The sequence below is a fragment of the Danio rerio genome, chromosome 18 (assembly GCF_052040795.2).
Source record: "Danio rerio strain M-AB ecotype USA chromosome 18, GRCz13ab, whole genome shotgun sequence".
Lineage (NCBI taxonomy): Eukaryota > Metazoa > Chordata > Actinopteri > Cypriniformes > Danionidae > Danio > Danio rerio.
Window position 1 is genome coordinate 39,571,702 of NC_141038.1, and position 20,063 is coordinate 39,591,764.

A 20,063-nucleotide genomic window follows, 5' to 3' on the forward strand; every position below is an offset into this window, starting at 1 on the left:
CTGGGCTCTGTTTTAACAATTTACTGATCTAAAGTCTGAACCCACTTATGCTATTTTAATGACAGAAAAATATGCTCTTTTCCATGACACATGGTCCAACAGGGTTGCGCTTATTCTCTAAATGAGGTTTGAGTGTGTTTTGAGTATAACGTTTATTAAACCAACCATTCCCTTTAAAGGGCCATGCAACCCCCTTCTTTCATTTCAAGTCTACCTCTGGATTTTTTTAACAAATGCTCCGAGATAGGCATGGAGCTCTGTGAGCTGAGGGAGAAGTGGGTGTGGCTGGCAAAGGGGAAAAAGAGGGGTACAAACAATTGTTGTTTGATGGCTCACAAAATGAGACAACAACCGTGAGGAGACCCATGATTTTATAGTTTACACAGTTAAAATGCAAATAAATAAAATATTTCAATGTCCTGCTATACATGTTACTCGTAATTTCAGATACACATAACCACAATTTATTATATCATCATAAAAATAATCGTGTCTATATAAACACTCTAAATGTGAAGGACTTCTCTCCTCCTTTTTTCCTGGGTCTGAATCCAGACACAGTGGATAGCAGTGCAGCAGGTCTCTTGTCCTGTCCATTCCAACCCTTAACCCGGCAGGTAATCTGGAGAATTTAAACATATGGCGAATACTGCAGCACGGATAGAAGCTATGTGTCTGAATGGTAAGGAACTCAACTGATAAAAGACAAAATAAAAACATGCAACAAACCTTGTGGATCATGGAAACACACATACAGGACGTGCTGTTAGCGGACGCTGTCTCACAGCTTTGTAAACTCTTTATTAGCGAGAAAACAGTTAGACAGACCATCTGCAGCATGAGGAAGAATGAGCCTCCTCCGTTCGTCCTTTTTACTTTTACACTTACTTTACTCCTTTACTTTCATGGATTAACGAAATGGTGGAAAGTCACTCCACTGAAGACATCCATCAGCCTATATATTTAATTTAGCTTGTTAATCGTATAATGATTAGTTTCAGTACTATTCATAATTAAGTTCTAATTTCCAGCAGTCCTATAAATGAGCAATAATAATGAAGTGAGGTCAAAAAAATAAGTTATATCCAAACACACGTCCTATTTTTATGCCCATTTGGGCTTACTTTAAGCTTTAAAAATAAAACAACCCATGAAGAAGGCATGGAGGTAGTTGTTTTTATGTTTATGTAGAAAATAATATTTTTTTTAATATTTTAATCCCTTAATGTGTTTTCATATGTAAAAATATTTGCATATTGCTCTACATCATGTGTGTATTAAGCAATTGTAAGTGTTTGAACCCACATAGATGCATAACTAACATTCTCTGCGATAGACTTTGAACCAGGTTTTAGTTGGTCAATGGCGCAGTCAATTTAGTTCCTCAAAATAGCAATGTGCCAACAATTCACCTTAACACACTTCCTTTCTTGACCTGCACACCCATGGGTCCACAAAGTTGAGCAAATGGATTTGCTATTTAAACAATGTGGCAAAATATTAATATTTTCTTAATTCAACAAAAATTCAACAAAAATGCATTTTCAGAATCCATGGGTGTCACGAAAGCGCAGTGGGTAGCACAATTGTCTCAAATCAAGATGGTTCCTGTTTTGACCAGTTCTGTGTGGAGTTTGCATGTTCTCCCCGTGTTTATGTGGGTTTTCTCTGGGTGCTCCTTTTCCCCCAAAAAAGAATAAGGACAGTAATAGTAACAGGTCTGACTTTGATAAGACAAAAGTGTTGTCACTTATTATACGTCACTTATTATTAAAGTCATCTAGAATGGCAAAACAAAAGCATTCTTGCAGGACTCCTAGAGTTCATCAAGATTCTTTGGTGTCATCTTTAATGTCTCTTCCTCCATCTTACCCCAGACATGCTCAATAATTTTCATGTCTGGTGACTGGGCTGGCCAATCCTGGAGCACCTTGACCTTCTTTGCATTCAGGAACTTTGATGTGGAGGCTGAAGTATGAGAAGGAGCGCTATCCTGCTGAAGAATGTGCTCTCTCCTGTGGTTTGAAATGTAGTGGGCAGCACAAATGTCTTGATACCTCAGGCTGCTGATTTCACCCTGCACTCTGCAGATATCCATGATTTTTCTATCACCAAACTTGACTGATTTCTGTGAGAATCTTGGGTCAATGTGGATTCCAACAGACATTCTGCAGTATTTGTGATGATTGGGATTGATTCTGCCACTTTTCCAAATCATTAACTAGAATAAGTCAAGTTATTATTTGTTGCTCATACAACTGGAATCGACATGATGACTTTTGGCAGGTAGTGTAGTTCATTAAGTTTATTCATATCTCAGCTGTGTGATTGCTAAAGTGTTAAACTAAAATAAAACCATCAACTCAAAACTGATCTCCTTCATGTTAACATGCTTTAGAGGTAAGATTTCTGGTTAATGATATCAACATTTATCAATATTTTAGAATGGATGTAGGAATGTTGCTTTTCCTGAAAAATTACAGAACATCATTGCATGTATGAACAGCTCATTTTTTAAATTTACCAATAAAGTCATTCTAGAAATTTTACAGATATTTATTAGTATTATTTTGTGAAAGAAGCTAATGTTTTAGTCGAGCACCAGCAAGAGACTTAGCATTATATTTGTGATTTGGATTCTGCTTTTCAGAATTACATTTTTATTGCTATCTTTAGTTCTATTTCCTAATGTGAAAGGGACTTTAGATTGTCTGATGTAAACACTATTAAATCATATTGCCAGTAACAAGTGTCATGTCATGGAAATAACAGTTAAATGATACTATCTATCATTAAACTTTTTAATGGGCAGGTGTTTACCCCTACAGAACCTCTCTAAACAAAACTAATCCTAATTTCCTCCAGTAATTAGTACACAACCTGCAGTCTTGAGCAATGAAGTGATGAATGGATTCTGACCAGTGATTGCAGACATTATTATTCTGTTCAATTGAACCTCAACCTCGCAGCTGACCTTTTTTTTTTTTTTTTTTTTTTTTTTGAGGGTACATTGCTTAATTAAAAACACCCATATAACACTCATTCAGTGTTGTGATGATTAAAAAAGAAAGCACAAACTGCAAAAATTAGCCATCTCTTGAGATTTGTTGCTCTGGTTTAATTTCCGCACATTTGCATCTTTCCAGATTTTAGTGTTTACAATGCAAGGTGTGCACAGTTGTCAGTCTATTAAGGTACTTTGCATCGTATCAATCAGACAGCTTTGGGACAGAGCTGTCAGTGGTGCTGAATGTCAGGGATGATAGTGCTTCACTCTGTGTGACGGATTGTCATGTCATCGCTACAAAGTGGCATGGCAGATTGCTGCGGATGAGGAAATTAGGCTTCCGTATCATTTCACTCGCATTGATGAACCTTTGAGCCTTACCTTCAGATAAACATGTCACGATGATGCATTTGTTGCAGAAACATATTGTTTCCTCATAATTATACTTGCGGTCCACTTGGACCACAGGAACAGACTTAATTTAATATTTTTGATCTAACCCTTTACTTACTATATTTAACGAGCTAAGTTTTCTATTCATATTCTGAGTAACATTAATTAATTACATGTATCTTTGTACATGTCCATGTAGCTTTAGGTTAGAATGTGGGTTAATGGCTAATTACTATAGTAAGCCTTTTTAATCATTTCATATTTTTTATTAATTCAAGAGACCCTTTTTGTAATGTAAAAGGTCATATTTTGGTTTTATAATAAAATCCATCATTTAGTTCTGCACTTGAATCCTTGTTCTTTTCACTACACCGAATGTGACACACTGACCTATATTAGATAAGTGATTACAAGCCGCGCAGAGCGATTACAAGTTACAACACAAAGTAATACATAAACTACAGAAAATTAAGCAACAATTTTAATTACACTTACCTGTTATGATCTAGAGGAAGACGAAACCGGTCCATATAATAGTTACTGACAATGTCCCTAATATAATAGTCTCTGCTGATCCTTCCTTTAATAGCAAACGGCCAATAAATCTTAAATTGTAGCCTAAGTTATTGCATTAAAAATAAAACAAAACGACAGGAACAAACACAGCACTGGGTTGGCTATACTGTGGTATTGTTGTAAAAATGAACTTTAACCCTTTACTCCCCACAGCTGAATCTCCATCTGTCAGTGATCATCATCTAAATTTAATGATCAGTCCCATGATCCCCCGCTCTCCGAGTCTGAAGGGAAAGGCACAATCACATTTTACCGAATCCAGTACTACATATTTGGTGATGTACCGAATTGACGTTGATGCGTTCAGGCAAAAAATCCAAACCCAATATGATTCATTTATTTGACTCTGAGTCTAATATTTTGTTAAAGAATCAATAGTTTTAAACACAGTGCACTTTCAGATTTAAACCTCAGCTGGATGTTTTTATTCATTTAGTGCTGTTACACACTGCATGGAAGCTCATCTTTAAAAATCCATAGTATGGGGTTTTTAATTAATTAATTAATGTTATTAATTTGTTAAAAAATATATATGTTCCTATTACACAGAAACCACAACAATATATTCAAATATAGGTATCTATCTATTTATCCATACATCATTACATATACATCCATCCATAGATAAAATTTGACAGGATATATTTTACTGTATTTATTAGACAGGAATGCCAGGTGGTGTAAAAAGACTGCACTTTAATTCAAGCAGCACTGAATGTACAGTTTTCTTTAAAGGGTCACGAAACACCAAAACACATTTTTTGAGCTGTTGACAGTCTGATATGTGTCCCACACTGCTAAAAACACTATTAGGACACCTATATTTCACTAAAAAGTGTAAATTGGTTGTTTTTGCGTTATTTCAAGCAAATTCGTACTTCCGGTTTGAAACGAATTTTTGAAGCTGCGTCACGGCCATGACATAATAGCGTTGTATTCCAGCGTGCAGACTGGGAGTCTGTACCAGAGTGTGTCTTCTTACGTCTTACAGTGTGCTGCATCAATGCATGAGTAAGGCTTGGTTCAAACCAATCAGCGCGCTCTATTGTGCAACTTCATTAATATATATTACTGTCACAGTGCTTAGACTACAGACACACCACGTTGTGTTGGCAAAACAAGCGTGAAGTGTTGCTTTTATAGTTTGCTACAGTTAAGTTTCGTTTTCTCTCTGTGAGAGCTCAGACTCACGTGTGGATTACAGTGTACGCGACGGTCGACAACAATAACTTACGTGTCTAAGGAGGATTATTGTTTACCTGAGAGCTGTTCTCATCTGCAAATGCTGAGATCCGGATTCCCTTGTAGTATTCTCTTCATAAAGACGCGGGTCCAGTTGCTGGTGATTGCTCTGTCTCTACAGATTTGGTAAGTGAGCGAGCAGTGCTCTTTGTTTATTCAGTTTGTTCGTATCGCACCACAACCAAACTTTAACCTCGTGTAGGGTTTTTACCGCATTTTGTGACCGGAATAACACACGCGACTTTCTGACGCTACCTGCTGTGTGCATCTAAGTTTCCGGGAAATGCGGAGGGTTTTTTTCTCTCATTCGCTGTGCGGTATCAAACATTGCATGAAAAATACATGCTTAGAGCAGTTCCTCGAATTAAATATCTCGTTTGTCGCGAGGGGCATGAATGAATTCCCTGAATGAAAGAGCCAAACTGCAGTTAAAGTCCACCATTTAATAATTTGGCAAATAATTCGACTACACATGTCCATGTAGGTTAAACACCATCACTTTCTCCTGTGTGTTTGTGTGTATTTTGACTCTGAAACTTGCGCGTGCCCAAATAGACACTCCCACACCATCCCACTTTTCTTCCTCTGACACTCCCCCCTAAACAGAGCTGGACACGCCCACTTTTCGGACTTTTTCCAAAGTAGAGGTGTGAAAACACCCTGCTGAAACGAGGGGGTTTCATGGCCCTTTAAGGAGTTTGTCCTATGTTCATTCTCTTCATTTTCTTTTCGGCTTAGTCTCTCTATTAATCGGTCACCACAGCGGATTGAACAATCAACTTATCCAGCATATGTTTTTTACCCAGCGGATGACCTTCCAGATGCAACCCAACACTGGGAAACACCCCTACACGCTCTTTCACACACATACACTACGGCCAATTTAGCTTATTCCACTCACCTATAGGGCGACACAGTGACACAGAGACTGGCTTTGCAGTTAATCCATGGTGTGGTTTTTTTACAAATTGTTTTGAGAAATGCACTTACTGTTTTGCCAATTTCAATACTGATCTGAGAAATGTACCAACGTGACTGAGAGAAACAATAAATTATTTGCAATGTTTGTTTTTTTTACTAAGAGCTATGCATATTTTATTAATTTTATCTGTATCTTCTGGGTCAAAAGAGATCTGAATACATTCTGAGGGTTAAACAATGCCAGAAGAGGTGCTTGTCATTTCCATTTGTTCCCAACAATCCATTACATGTATTGCCTACAGCATCCGAATGCATTAAACACGTCTGCATCATACAGATAAAGGAGCATCACCCGGCAGAGGAGAACCGCCTCAGTCCAGCCACGGCTTTTGTAAAGAAATAATCTGGGCTCTTGTTTATTTAATCTCTTTTCAGTAACAAAAAAGACCAGGCCCTAAAAAGAGAATTCCATTCATCTTTTGTCTCTCTTCATTTCAAAGAATGTCACTTTCGTCTGTAATCGGCATCGAAAAGTGGGAAGATTGAGTATTTGAGCTCAGCATGTGCTTGCCAGAGCTCGGCTCATTTGTCAAAGACAGCGTGCTGAGCTCTAACACCAGCCCTGTTTCGGCTCGTATTGATCAATTCTGTCATGTGTATCTGCAGCAGGTGATACTGAATATCTTTCCTTGTGTTCTGCATGACATTTTAGAAATGGTAAACCAACAGTAGGCCAGCACATGGTGGAACAAAACAAGAAAGGAAAGCTTTATCTAAACTTTTACAGAATAGTAATGTGCACCTACAACATGCCTAATTTTGTGATAACAAGCAGCTTGCCATCGCTTTAAAACATTTGATGGGGCAATATGTGGGATTGAGAAGCTCTTTGCACACTTAAAAGGATAGATCACACAAAAATGAAAATGTGAAAATGTAAATTGGTCCCAACGTTTCTTTATTCCTTTAAACACTAAGGAATATATTCTGAAGAAAACTGAAATCCTGTAAACATTAACTTCTATAGTAGGAAACAAAATACTATGAAGTCAGTGGTTACAGGTATCCAGCTTTCTTCAAAATGTTTTCTTTGCTGTTCAACTGAAGAAAGAACAATTCCAACAGGTTTACAAAAAGTGAAGGATGAGTTTTTATTTCTGTGTGAACGAGTCCCTTTGACAAACAAGACTGGATGTAATTCAGTGTCTTAATATAGTCACTAATTCTTTCTCTGTAAAAAGTAATCACTCAATATACTTAAAAAATGCTTGTAGACTTTATTTGATTTGACTGTGTTGACTGTGCGAACTTTAACGTGGACATTATTAAGTATTGAAGTTCTTGAAGTAGGTTTGACTAAAGGTTGGAGCCACGCAGTAGTCCATTTTAGACATACAGGTGAGATATTATGGGCCCTATCATACACCCGGTGCAAGGTGGGACGCAATTGTTGTTTGCTATAGTTTCAGCTTGGCGCAAGAGTCTTTTTGACATTTTGCGCCACGCTGTTTAAATAGCAAGTGCATTTGCACTCATTTGTGCGCCCATAGCATTCTGATTTAAAAAGGGAGGCGTGTTGAGGTGCATTGCTGGCGCGTTGCAATTTTGAAAAACTATAATAGTCTGTTCTATAGACCAGAACAAAGCCAGTCTAAAGTCCAGCGCAGCGCACATTAGTTTTGCGCCTCGCTTACACACTGCTTAATAGACAAAAGGAATATAGAGCAATGCGCAAATATCTTTACATATGAGAAAAAATTTTAATATTAAGGATATATATAGGATATAATAAGGATATATATATGGGATATAAATATAAAGAATTAAAATGCTACAAAACATATTATTTTCTAGGCTACATATAAAAACATTCTTTCATGCCTTCTTCATCTCGGAGGGCTTTTTCAGTTTACTCATAACAATTTGCTTTTGAATATTGTTATTATTATTATCAGTATTATTTATTATATCCATATTTATATTTGTTTTATTAAAAACAAGCTTAGATTTGCCCACCTGTCAGGTTTCAGATGATATAAGGCACAGAAGGTGATTTGGATATAACTCAGCTTTTGATCACACTTCATTATTATTGTTCATTTATTCGTTTGCTGGAAATTAGAACTGAATTTAAAAATAGTTTTGAAACAAATCTTTGCGCTTAATAAACTAAATTACTTATTTATAGGGTAATGGATGTCTGTGTGTAGAAGAAGTAAAGCGAAAATGAAAGTAAATAATGAGGAGGCTCATCTCTCAGTCTCGCGCTGCAGATGCTCTGTTTAACTGTTTTATTGCTAGTGAAACGCTCAGTTTTTCCACTTACAAAGTCCGTCATGTGAATAGTAAATGCACTATGGCGCAACGCAAATGACTCTTAAAAAGAATGGGAGATGAGTCTCTGATTGGTTTATTCTCAAAATACACCTATAACTCATTAAGAAAATGAGCTCAACCCTTTTAGACCATGAGGCACAGCACAAAGCAGATTATTCCATCCTTAAGATAGCAAAAGTGGATTCTGTCACGCCCTAAATGCGTTTGCGTCATGTGCTTTGCACTTTGTGCATGGATCGTCAAAATAGAGCTATATATATATATATATATATATATATATATATATATATATATATATATATATATATATATATATATATATATATATATATTATAATGTTTATTATTCACTTCCTACATTTTTTAGGTTTCCCCTGAAAAGTTAAAATAATAGACAGTTTCAAATGTAGTAACAAATGATGTGATGGTGTTAGAGAAATAAAATAATCATCCATTAAAATGTTACCAAATTCAGTATTCAGGCTTTTGTTGGCAGCCTAGGAAGCCTGGAGAGGTCTTGAAAGAATTCTGAGGAACCATTGGCTGTGCATAAGGAAAAGAAAAAACATGTTGTTGTTTTGGGTCAAAAATCCTTTCAGCCTGTTTTTATGTGTGTGTTTGGATTATGGCGAAAAATAAATCTGTTAAGAGGCTAAATGAGTAAATAACTAAATGGTTCCATGTTTAGCTAATTTCCAGCAAAATGAATTAATTAAAATGGCTATTTTACCCAAAACTGAAAGTTATGTCATGATTTATTCACCATTCACTTTAACTGTCTTCTGTCAAACACAGATTTTTATTTTATTTTTATTTTTTTGTGTGTGTGTTCAACAGAAAAAAGACCTGTAAAGGTTTTTAATTGATGACTTTAGTTTAATGTTTTTATTTTCTTTTGGCTTAGACCCTTATGTGTATCAGGAATGCCCTTCCAGCTGCAATCCATTATTGGGAAACACTCATAGACTCTAGCATTAACACACACTCATACACTATGTCCCATTTAGTTTATTATCACTTTCTGGTCATTGACAAGTGTTAAAATAGTTAAATGTTTGCAACATAAGCTCATTCTGAAAACGTAGCCCTATATGTATATACATTTCTGGAGATTGCGAATTATGTTGGCAGAGGAATGCAAACAACCCAGGCTCATTCTGATTATGCAGCCAGATATACATTTCTGGAAGGGGCAAAATACGTCTCAGGAGGTATGTTTTTTTTTTTTTTTTTTTTTTGCAGTTCAACTTTTCAGATCTTAAATATCTCTCGCTATTGTCATTCGTGCCTGCTATATTCACGTTAATCCACCCAGTCTCATCCCTAAACCCAACCGCAGTGTTTTAAAAAGCAATTCAGAAAAAGAAAAGCAGCCTGATGTTTACCACATTTTTAGATTATACCACACTCTCACCGTTATTTGCTTGTTTATTTAATTTTTTTTGGCTTCTGTTTTTGTCGTACCTTCATCTCAGAAGCGTTCTTCACCGGACTCAAAACCCCAAGTAGTTCTGCCTAAGTTTACGTTATTCAGATAAACTAGGGTTGTTGTGGTTACTTTCCGTTGTATTTCTTTTTCCAATAAACTACATATTTGCTCCAAATTATTGAAATATTGATATTTTGATAAGGTAATAGATTCTAGCACATACAAAGCTGGTATCGGAGATATCGATATTTTAGTATCGATCCTCACATCACTTCCGGCGACATACATGGCGAGCTACTGGACAAACTGGTAACAGAGAGAAAGCCGTTCGCATGCAGGTAAGCAGTCAGCTGGTAAACGATAAAAGGAAAGGCATCATACCGCCTGTAGCGTTTGTTTTAAACATGAAATGCAGCCATACATAGCTCTGGCTACATAATTTGCGATCTCCAGAAACGTATACAGGGCTACGTTTTCAGAATGAGCTTACATTGAACGTATGGCCCTCATTTGGTCCTTAAAACAAACGCTACAGGGTAGTGTGATACCGTTAATTTTCATGCTTTTTCTTTTTGTGTGGACAGGTTTTCCACTGTTTGTCCAGACATAAAGTTTATTGAGTGATAAGAGTTTATTTGAGACATAAAGTGAAATTGACTGTGATGTCGAGTTTCGAGTCAGATCAAGAAAGATTCCAGAAAGCAGTTAAGACAAAAACAAACAAATAAAACACACAAACAAGTAAATAACAGCGTGAGAATGTGGTAAAATCTGAAAATGTAATAAAAATCAGGTTCCTGCAAGGGCTGGATTGCTTTTTAAAACACTATTTGTTGGATTTAGGGAAGGAGGAGGGTGGGTCAGTTGATCGGTCAGTCACGTCAGTCGACCTCTGGTGGATTTACATGAAAAAGTAGACCTGAATGGCACTGTTACGGCCCAAACTCAAAACTGGCTCGAATAACAAAAACATTCAAGGTTTGAGCCGAACATATGGAAGACACAGACGTTTGAATGGTTAAATTGACGTTCCACCGAGCTGAGGGAGGGCGAGAGACTGCAAGACAAAGGGAGAGAGAGAGACAGAGATGCCATTGCTGTCAGCCTTATATAGTGGTAATCCCAAGTGACGTCACGGGCATCATCCAATCCTGGATAAGTCGGGTGAAACACTCCTCCTAGAACTCGATCGCAAGCACAAACCAGCAATAAATAAATAGATTAATTAAATAACACAGACCCACGTAACACCCTTCACCTTAAGTGAATAAATTGTAGGGAAAAAAAAACATCTTAGCTGAAACAAAAACTACAATTTATTCTATCAGACGCGTGATAAAGCGTCCGCAATAACATTATCCTTTCCACGGATATGCCGAATGTCTAGTTGAAACGTTTGTAAAAACAAACTCCACCTGATCAAACGCTGGTTGTGATTTTTCATCCGACTAATGAAAAGTAAAGCCTGATTTATACTTCTGCGTCAGGTGACCGGCGTAACCCACGGCGCATACAACGTGCGTGGCTGTGCATTTATACTTCTGTGCGCTGTCTCTGTCGGTCTGCATTAACACTTCCGAAACGCTAGTTGGCAGTGAGGTGTAAATGTTCCTCTGTCTCGAGTTTCTTCGCTGCTTTTTTGCTTTTCCTGAACACTTCCGGGATGTACAAGTGGCTCAAACTCGCTCATTTTGAGGCAGGAACCGGCGGACGTGCAACAACTTTAACTATGAGGTAAATACAAAACAAAACTTTCCATCTGGAGCTCCTTCACGGGTCTCCACACTTGTAAACAATCACTCACGCCATTCGCGCGGCTCTCGGTTCCGCCCAGACTCGTCAGCGCTACCAAGCCGACCAATCACAGAGCTTACGCTACACGTCGTTGCGACGTGTAGTTACATTTTTTGAGAGGTGCACGTCAGTGACGGCGACGGCGAAGGGCTTTGCGTCAGCGCCATAGCATACGCTGGTGTTTGACGCAGAATTATAAATCAGCCTTAAGGAGTAGTGATCTGTGTAGACAATTAAAGGATACGAAACAGAACCAATATAAACATCAAAATGTTGGAGAGCAAGGACAAGTGCGAGCGCCTCCTTTTCAATGGTTGAATAACCTCGCTGGTGTTTATTAAATTTAGACACAAGAGAAATTTGAGATCTAAAAAAGCGTAAACATTGGCCTCTGGTGGATTTGCAAAAACAAAAACTGCAAAAAAACATAGCTCCTAGGACGTATTTGGTGCTCTCCAGAAATGTATATTATAGTACATAATCAGAATGAGCCTGGGTTGCATATATATTGTAATAGATGTATTGTTAATTGATTGTGCATGATAGTAAATACATTAACTAATAAAAAAATTATTGTTAAGTGTTAGTAATGATGTGTTTGAAAAACAGAAAATAGTTTTCTGCTTAACCTGATAAAATGTAAAGATTCAATTTTAATAAAGTGGATTTGGATAAAAATCAACAATAAATTTAATGAAAGTGTAAACACATATTAATGAAACTTGAAAATCTGCCACCTAATACAGGGGTCACTTCTATTTATGTCATTTCCTCTTGTTGACATCTTTGTCATTTATATCCATTGTTGTCTTCTTCAGTATTGATAGCCTTCATTATTCAGCATTGCTATGCCACCATGCTGAAATCTAAATAATTATGAAATGCGCCTCTCCCTGTTTGAAGCAGCAAACATCTGATTGGGCTTCAAGTATCCAACAGTTCTCAAGCCTAATCCACCCCAGTAAACAAAGAGCAGATGATTGGTAATGTTCAGGAGGCGGCAGGTGCTCTTGTGTGATTGCATTCACCCCAGCGGCCATTAGAGGTTTATCGGCTCTCAGCCAGGCTAAGCTGGGAGGTGATGCTGGATAAATGCAGCGTCGCCATTTGGAAAGGCTTGAATGGGAGGACTTCTGTTCTGTCTTAGGTGACAAATTAGACCTGGAAAAAGTGAAATATGTCTCAGGGGAAGCGATGTTAGATGGCAGTGTTTACCATGGAGGCGTGCAGATGTACTCATTCCCAATATTGGCCTTCAAACACACTAAAAACAAACCTCTGTTCCCCTGAGCCAGGTGGTAATGCTCATTAACATTATGACCACAGACATAGATCATTTGCTCAGATGGATTTATGCATGCATGGGTTTTCTCAGGCTCCTGAACATCAACAAGGTCTGATAACATCAGGGTACCAGAGTGACACATTTACAAGGCTTTATATCAGCAGGGTTACGGAGCAGAGGACGGGCTAGGAATTAACAGAGCAACCACTGAAAGATAAAGAGGATAATGATGATAATGATTTTTTATGCAGACACAGAGGTCACACATACAGCGTGATCATGTAGTTACAGACTAAGCCAGTTTAACTGATAAGAAATGACAAGGGTGAAATTATTATCGTACATTAACAAAAAAAAAGTGACCATCAGAATTGGATACTTTCATGAAGTTTAACGCTCATGAAAGATGGAAGCAGGAATGGCAAATAATCAGTGTTGGGTAAGTTACTTGAAGATGTAATTGTTTATAATACCATATATTGACATATTGTTAATAAATTCTAACATTAAATAAATTCTAATTTAATTGCAATTACTAGTTATGTTATAAATAATTGCACTAAATAACACTGAAAACACCAAATCTGTCCTGGTGGCAATCAGCGATATGCATTTAAAAAAGACAACAGAACCCATCATAAACAGTGATTTTGCCTACACTGCAAGCATGGTGAAGGAAGTCACATTAAACTGTTGATTCTTAGCCTATCTTGCCTCTCCCTCTAAAGAACAAATTAAACAAGCCCTGAAAATTGCTAAAATAGCACATTTTACAGCATTACACTCACTGGCTGCTTTATTGGGTACACCTGTCTAACTGCTCGTTAATGCAAATTTCTAATCAGCCAATCACATGGCAGCAACTCAATGCATTAAGGCAGGGATGTCAAACTGACATGGTCAAAATAATCTGCTGCAGTTCAAACCGAGCATCGGAATGGGGAAGAAAGATGCTTCACGTGACTGAACGTGGCATGGTTGTTGGTGCCAGATGGGCTAGTCTGAGTATTTCAGACACTGCTGATCTTCTGGGATTTTCACGCACAACTATCTTTAGGGTTTACAGAGAACAGTGTGGTAAAGAGAAAATATCCAGTGAGCGGCAGTTCTTTGGGCGCAAATGTCTTGTTGATGCCAGAGGTCAGAGGAGAAAGGCCAGACTGGTTTGAGCTGATAGAAAGGCAGCAGTAACTGAAATAACCACTTGTTAAAACAGAGGAGATGCAGAAGAGCATCTCTGAACGCACAACATGTCCAACCTTGAGGTGATGGGCTACAGCAGCATAACACCACACCGGGTGCCACTCCTGTCAGCTAAGAACTGAGGCTACAATTCACACAGGCTCACCAGAATTGGACAATAGAAAAACGTTGCCTGGTCTGATGAGTCTTGATTTCTGCTGCCACATTCGGATGTTAGGGTCAGAATTTGCCGTCAACAACATGAAAGCATGGATCCATCCTGCCTTGTATCACTGGTTCAGGCTGCTGGTGATGGTGTAATGGTGTGGAGCATATTTTCTTGGCACACTGGGCCCATTAGTAAGAATTGAGCATCGTGTCAACGCCACAGCCTATCTGAGTATTGTTGCTGACCATGTCCATCTCTCTATGACCACAGTGTACCTATGCTCTGAGGGCTACTTCCAGCAGGATAATGTGTTATGTCATAAAGCACAAATTATCTCAAACTGCATTCTTGAACTTGACAATGAGTTCACTGTACTTAAGTAGCCCCCACAGTCACTAGACTCAATCCAATAGAGCACCTTCGGGATGTGGTGGAATGGGAGATTTGTATCATGGATGTGCAGCCAACAAATCTGCAGCAACTGCGTGAGTGTCCGATAAGTGAAAATTGTATATAAGCATTTAAATATCTGCTTACTAATTTAATTTTTCTCTTTAGTCAGTGGGTTCAGGTAGTGCCTCTGTCCCTGTTGTGCTTCAGCAAAATTCAGCATTACAAGCAAAATGACCACCTTGTGTCATATAAGATACATCAACCAATCAGCGCGGTTATCAAGGCAGAATTTCAAGCGCAACCAATTACTTAAAACAGAGACCGGTGAATAGTTTAAAGAAATTAAAATGTTAAGTTCAAAGAACTCAAAATATGAATTAAAAGTTTTGTTGCTGCCTAATGAGTAGGTTAAACATACCTGTTAAGTTTTGATGACAAAACTTTGTATTTTAAGTAATGTCAAGCTACAGTATATTAACTTAATATCTTTAGTGATGACAACAGAAGGGTTTACAGTGTATACGTATATAATCAGTTCTAATGGTTTTTAGATATTTTAATTAAACAATCTTACATATTGCGCATTCATAGCATAGTGGGTAAGGCCTTATGAGATTATCCTTGTGAGGTTTGAGGTCTTTGTTTTCCACTATTTTCACCCATGAGCTGGTTTTGCTCTGCTCTAATGCTTCTCAGCCATGTTTTGCTTCACACTACAAATACATTTACCTACAGTATATAAAAAATAAACTTTTGGCCATTTTGGAGACAAATGACTATTCCTGACAAGTGACAAAAGATGAGTTTTGTTTTCTAAAATCAATTGGAAGTAAATGGAGGTAGTGCTCTTTTTGTTCACTGTTTCATGATGTGTACCATTAATATTTCGATGTTAGACATTGCTACTAAAGTGAGTGTGACTTTTCAATAAATCACACTGCATCACAAGTACATTCATATCTATTTGCAAATCTGAAACTGCTGGTTGAAATCCCTGAAAATATGAGCAGGAAAACATTCTAAGCTCAATTTATCTGAAGCAGAATTAACTGTTTAGTGTTGGAATCAGGTTCTCTTGTTTCATACCATAGAACTACATAAAATACTCTTATTAAACGTATTATAATGTACAGTGCTTGGCATAAATGAGTACATGCCTCACAGACCTGTCTTTAAAATGAATATTTACAATATTATGCTTTATAATATCTGTACATATATATTAGATTACTCAAAGCCAAATTTGGAACTAATCAAACAATAATTTAAGATCAGAGTCCACAAATTTGTACCCCTAAATGAATATGTTGTGTAAACATATTAAATATATTTAAAAAAAAAAAACATCAATTAAGATTTAGTTTACAGTTTGTAGTTTGTAATTTTTCTTGTTTTGTTTTTGCAATAACTTGTTTTGAATTAAATGTATTATCTTTCTATTCCTAAAGATGTTAGGAGATCAAACTGTTATTTTAGTGAATATAACCATTTAATAAAATATTTGTTTAAATGCACCAAAATATATTGGCTGTATTCAATGAGATTAAAGTTTTTATCAATAAATATTTTATTTTTGTAATGTAAGGGTCCATCTATTAGCCCTACAACAGAACTAACAGCATGGGTGCAGGTTAACTACATGTAAGCCTTCTCTCGCGCAGCTGAAAACTTTTAGTTTTTAAAATTTTAACAACACAGGCTCATTCTAAAAATGGTGTCCCATGGACACTTCTGGAGACCGCGATTTATGTAGCCGGAGGTCCGTATAGCTGCATGTAAATTTTTAAACAAAAGTTACGGGGCAGTATGACGCCATTCCTTTTCGCACTTAACAGCTGACTGCTTACCTCCGTGTGGAGGGCTTTGCCGCTGCAACCAGTTTGTCTAGTTAGCTCGTCATGTACGTTGGCAAACTTGAGAAGCAGAGAGGAGTTGACCACGCAGACAACAGGGTTCGACTCCGGGGAACAGCGATTCCAGAAGGCAGATAAGGCAAAAACAGAATGCAAAAAAAATAACATGAACATGTAAATAACAGGGGGAAAATGCGGTCAAATCTGAAAACGGTAAAAATCAGAGAAGGGCTTTTTTTCTGGATGCTTTTTGTAAATCATTGGTTGGGTTCAAGGAAGTAAGGGGATAGGCGGGTGAATAGGTAAAACTGATTGGGTTTAGGGAAAGAGGAGGGTGGGGCAGTTGATTGGTCGGTCGGCTAGTCAATCAGTCAGTCAGACAGACAGTCATTCAACAGCAGCCTCCGATGGGGTTATGCGAGAACAACGGGGGCGATTTGCTCTCGCAAGAAAAATGAAAGATATGAAAAAGCTCACACAGCGGATTCTCGTAGATTCGTGAAAACAAAAACTGCAAAAATAAGTACCTCCTGGGACGTATTTTGCGGTCTCCAGAAACGTCCATAGGACTAGGTTTTCAGAATGAGCCTGAGTTAAATTTTGACCCTTATTCTTATCTGACTCCAATTTATAATGATTTAAATTTAGATTCATCGGATTTAAGCTGAGTAGCTTATAGGGTGTGATTTGGTCTAATTTAGATTGATTAGTCTACTAAATCCCTTTTTTTTTTTAATAGTTAATGGTTCATCGTTTACTCAAAGTCGCTTAGTCAGTATGCTGGCTAGTAACATCTGCTCAAAGACACATCCTCGCAGTTCTAGTTCTTAGATAGAGGAAATAACTGTAAATTAATTTCCTTTAAGTAATATTAGGCTGCCCCATGCTTGCTCATACATAAATAAAGTTTGATTTAGCCACTAGATTATATCATACAAAGTCAGCAATTCTCAGAAATCAACAGGTCTCTAATGCTGTGCCTATGCTTTACCCATTATGCCTGAGTGTATTAGCAATCCTGATCATAGGCTGTGGAAACATCAGCCTAAACAATCTACAACAGTTACAATTATTTCAGGAGATAGGAGAATTAAACAAGAAGTTTACATTTATTTGTCTGGCAAAGATTTTCCATTCCAATTTAAAAAAGAAACAAAATAAGTCAATTCAGTGCGAGGCAGTGGCGGAGTAGGTAGTGCTGTCACCTCACAGCAAGAAGGTCGCTGGGTCGATGGTTCGAACCTCGGCTCAGTTGCCGTTTCTGTGTGGAGTTTACATGTTCTCCCTGCCTTCGTGTGGGTTTCCTCTGGGTGCTCCGGTTTCCCCCACAGTCCAAAGACATGCGGTACAGGTGAATTGGGTAGGCTAAATTGTCCGTAGTGTATGAGTATGAGTGTGAATGTGTGTGTGGATGTTTCCCAGAGATGGGTTGTGGCTGGAAGGGCATCCGCTGCGTAAAAACTTGCTGGATAAGTTGGCGGTTCATTCCGCTGTGGTGACCCCGGATTAATAAAGGGACTAAGCCGACAAGAAAATGAATGAATGAATAAGCCAATTCAGAAATGTACAACATCAATTACTTGTTTAATACCTGACTGTGTAGAAGTACATTGCAGCATATAAGCCTTGATGCAGAGCTCAAAGACTCACACACTGCAACGGGGTACCCTGGCAAGAGAATCCCACAGACACTTTTGCACCTTTCCCTTAAATACTCAAATCACAACAAACCATTAAAAGACAAAACCATTTAAGACAATAAAAGCTTCACAAAGACCCTTGTCTGGTCATGAGTTGATGTAAAGACCATTTTCTGAAGTGGAGCATCTAGCAAAGATCTTATCAAAGCCGTAACCTGAATGAACAGATCATTCTGTTCAGGGAAATTGTGAATTCATTCATTCATTTTCAGCTTAGTCCCTTTTTTAATGTGGGGTCACCACAGCGGAATAAACTGCCAACTTATCCAGCATATGTTTTACGCAATGAATGCCCTTCCAGCTGCAACCCATCACTGTAAAACATTCATACACTCATTCACACACATACACTTTGGCCAATTTAGCTTACCCAATTCTCCTGTACCACATGTCTTTGGAGTGTGGGAGAGACCGGAGTACCCAGAGGAAACCCATGGGGGTTCACATGGCGAACATGCAAACTCCACAAAGAAATGTCAACTGACCCAACTGAGACTCGAACTAGCGACATTCTTGCTGTGAGGCGAACATGCTACCCACTGTGCCACTGTGACGCCCGGAATTGTTAATTATTACTGTGAAATTTATAACACTTTACCAATCACACAGAGACATTTAAAATGATACCAAACATGAATATAGAGCCACAAGACACACCGTATTAAAACTTGAACATTCATGGAACATGTGGAATGTGAGTGAGCTGCTCTGGTGGAAAAGGTAAAGTCGAGAGCAGAGAGGGGCGCTCAGAATGCATGATCGAGACAGTTGAACAACTGGTTTCCTAGCTTATCTTCTTAGATTAGAAAGTTAATATTTTATTGCATGACAATTTTCCTGGAATTCCATAGCAGTTTTGGGGTCTAATATTATGGAGAGACTTAGCCATCCTTACAGTTACATAATGTTTTCTGTTTAGAATTTCTGTTAGGCATTGCATAAGCGGTATAAAATTAAATATTTGTGAGAATCAGTTTAGTGAAATGAAAGTATACCACTATACAGTATGTGATTTATTTTCACTTCTTTGTTTAGTGCCCACATTTTATTAAACGCATTAGTGATAAACTGGTAATTCTGAGGATTTTTTTTGCTTATTGACATTAATCAAAAGTGCATTAGAGAGAGTGCGTTATGAAACAATAGAAGGGCCCACTGATCCATTCTTGCAGTGTTTAATTCTGCAAGCTCAGCTGAACTGTTGCACATCTCCTAATGCAATGCTAATTACTACCAGACGGAATGTTACACAACAGTCCTCAGTGGCGATCGAAGCCCATAAATTAACATATCACAAAGTCTCAAGAAAATTGTGAAAGAGGAAATTGCTCATTTTTATTCCACTCAGCATTGATCCTGATAACTGAGGTCCAAAATGAACACTTGCAAAAAATATTCATGTACAGCACCTAAATGATTCACGGGGAGGTATAGATGTCATTTGATGGATGGATGGATGGATGGATGGATGGATGGATGGATGGATGGATGGATAGATAGATAGATAGATAGATAGATAGATAGATAGATAGATAGATAGATAGATAGATAGATAGATAGATAGATAGATAGATAGATAGATAGATAGATAGATAGATAGATAGATAGATAGATAGATAGATAGATAGATTACATTGATTTCAGAAGGTTACTGTTTTCAAACATGTGTATGAAATGAATGGGCCCTTGCTATGAATGACTTTAGCAGCCTCAATCCCAAATCTATTTTATACCCTATCCCCTACAACTATGCCTTTCCCTTGGCCCTTGCATAAGTGTGAA

The 20,063-nt window shown here is 37.7% G+C and overlaps 1 protein-coding gene and 1 long non-coding RNA gene across 2 annotated transcripts in view; one reads left to right on the forward strand and one right to left on the reverse strand.

The window, feature by feature from the left end:
* Positions 1 to 20,063, forward strand: part of clasrp (CLK4-associating serine/arginine rich protein) — a 777,720-nt gene that overhangs the window by 652,458 nt on the left and 105,199 nt on the right. The gene's annotated exons all lie outside the window — the stretch shown is intronic.
* On the reverse strand, positions 2,974 to 6,886 carry LOC147839787 (uncharacterized). The gene is made up of 2 exons (XR_015515192.1): positions 5,712 to 6,886; positions 2,974 to 5,640 (listed from the first exon to the last, which is right to left on the reverse strand). It is a non-coding gene; the product is annotated as an uncharacterized LOC147839787 (long non-coding RNA).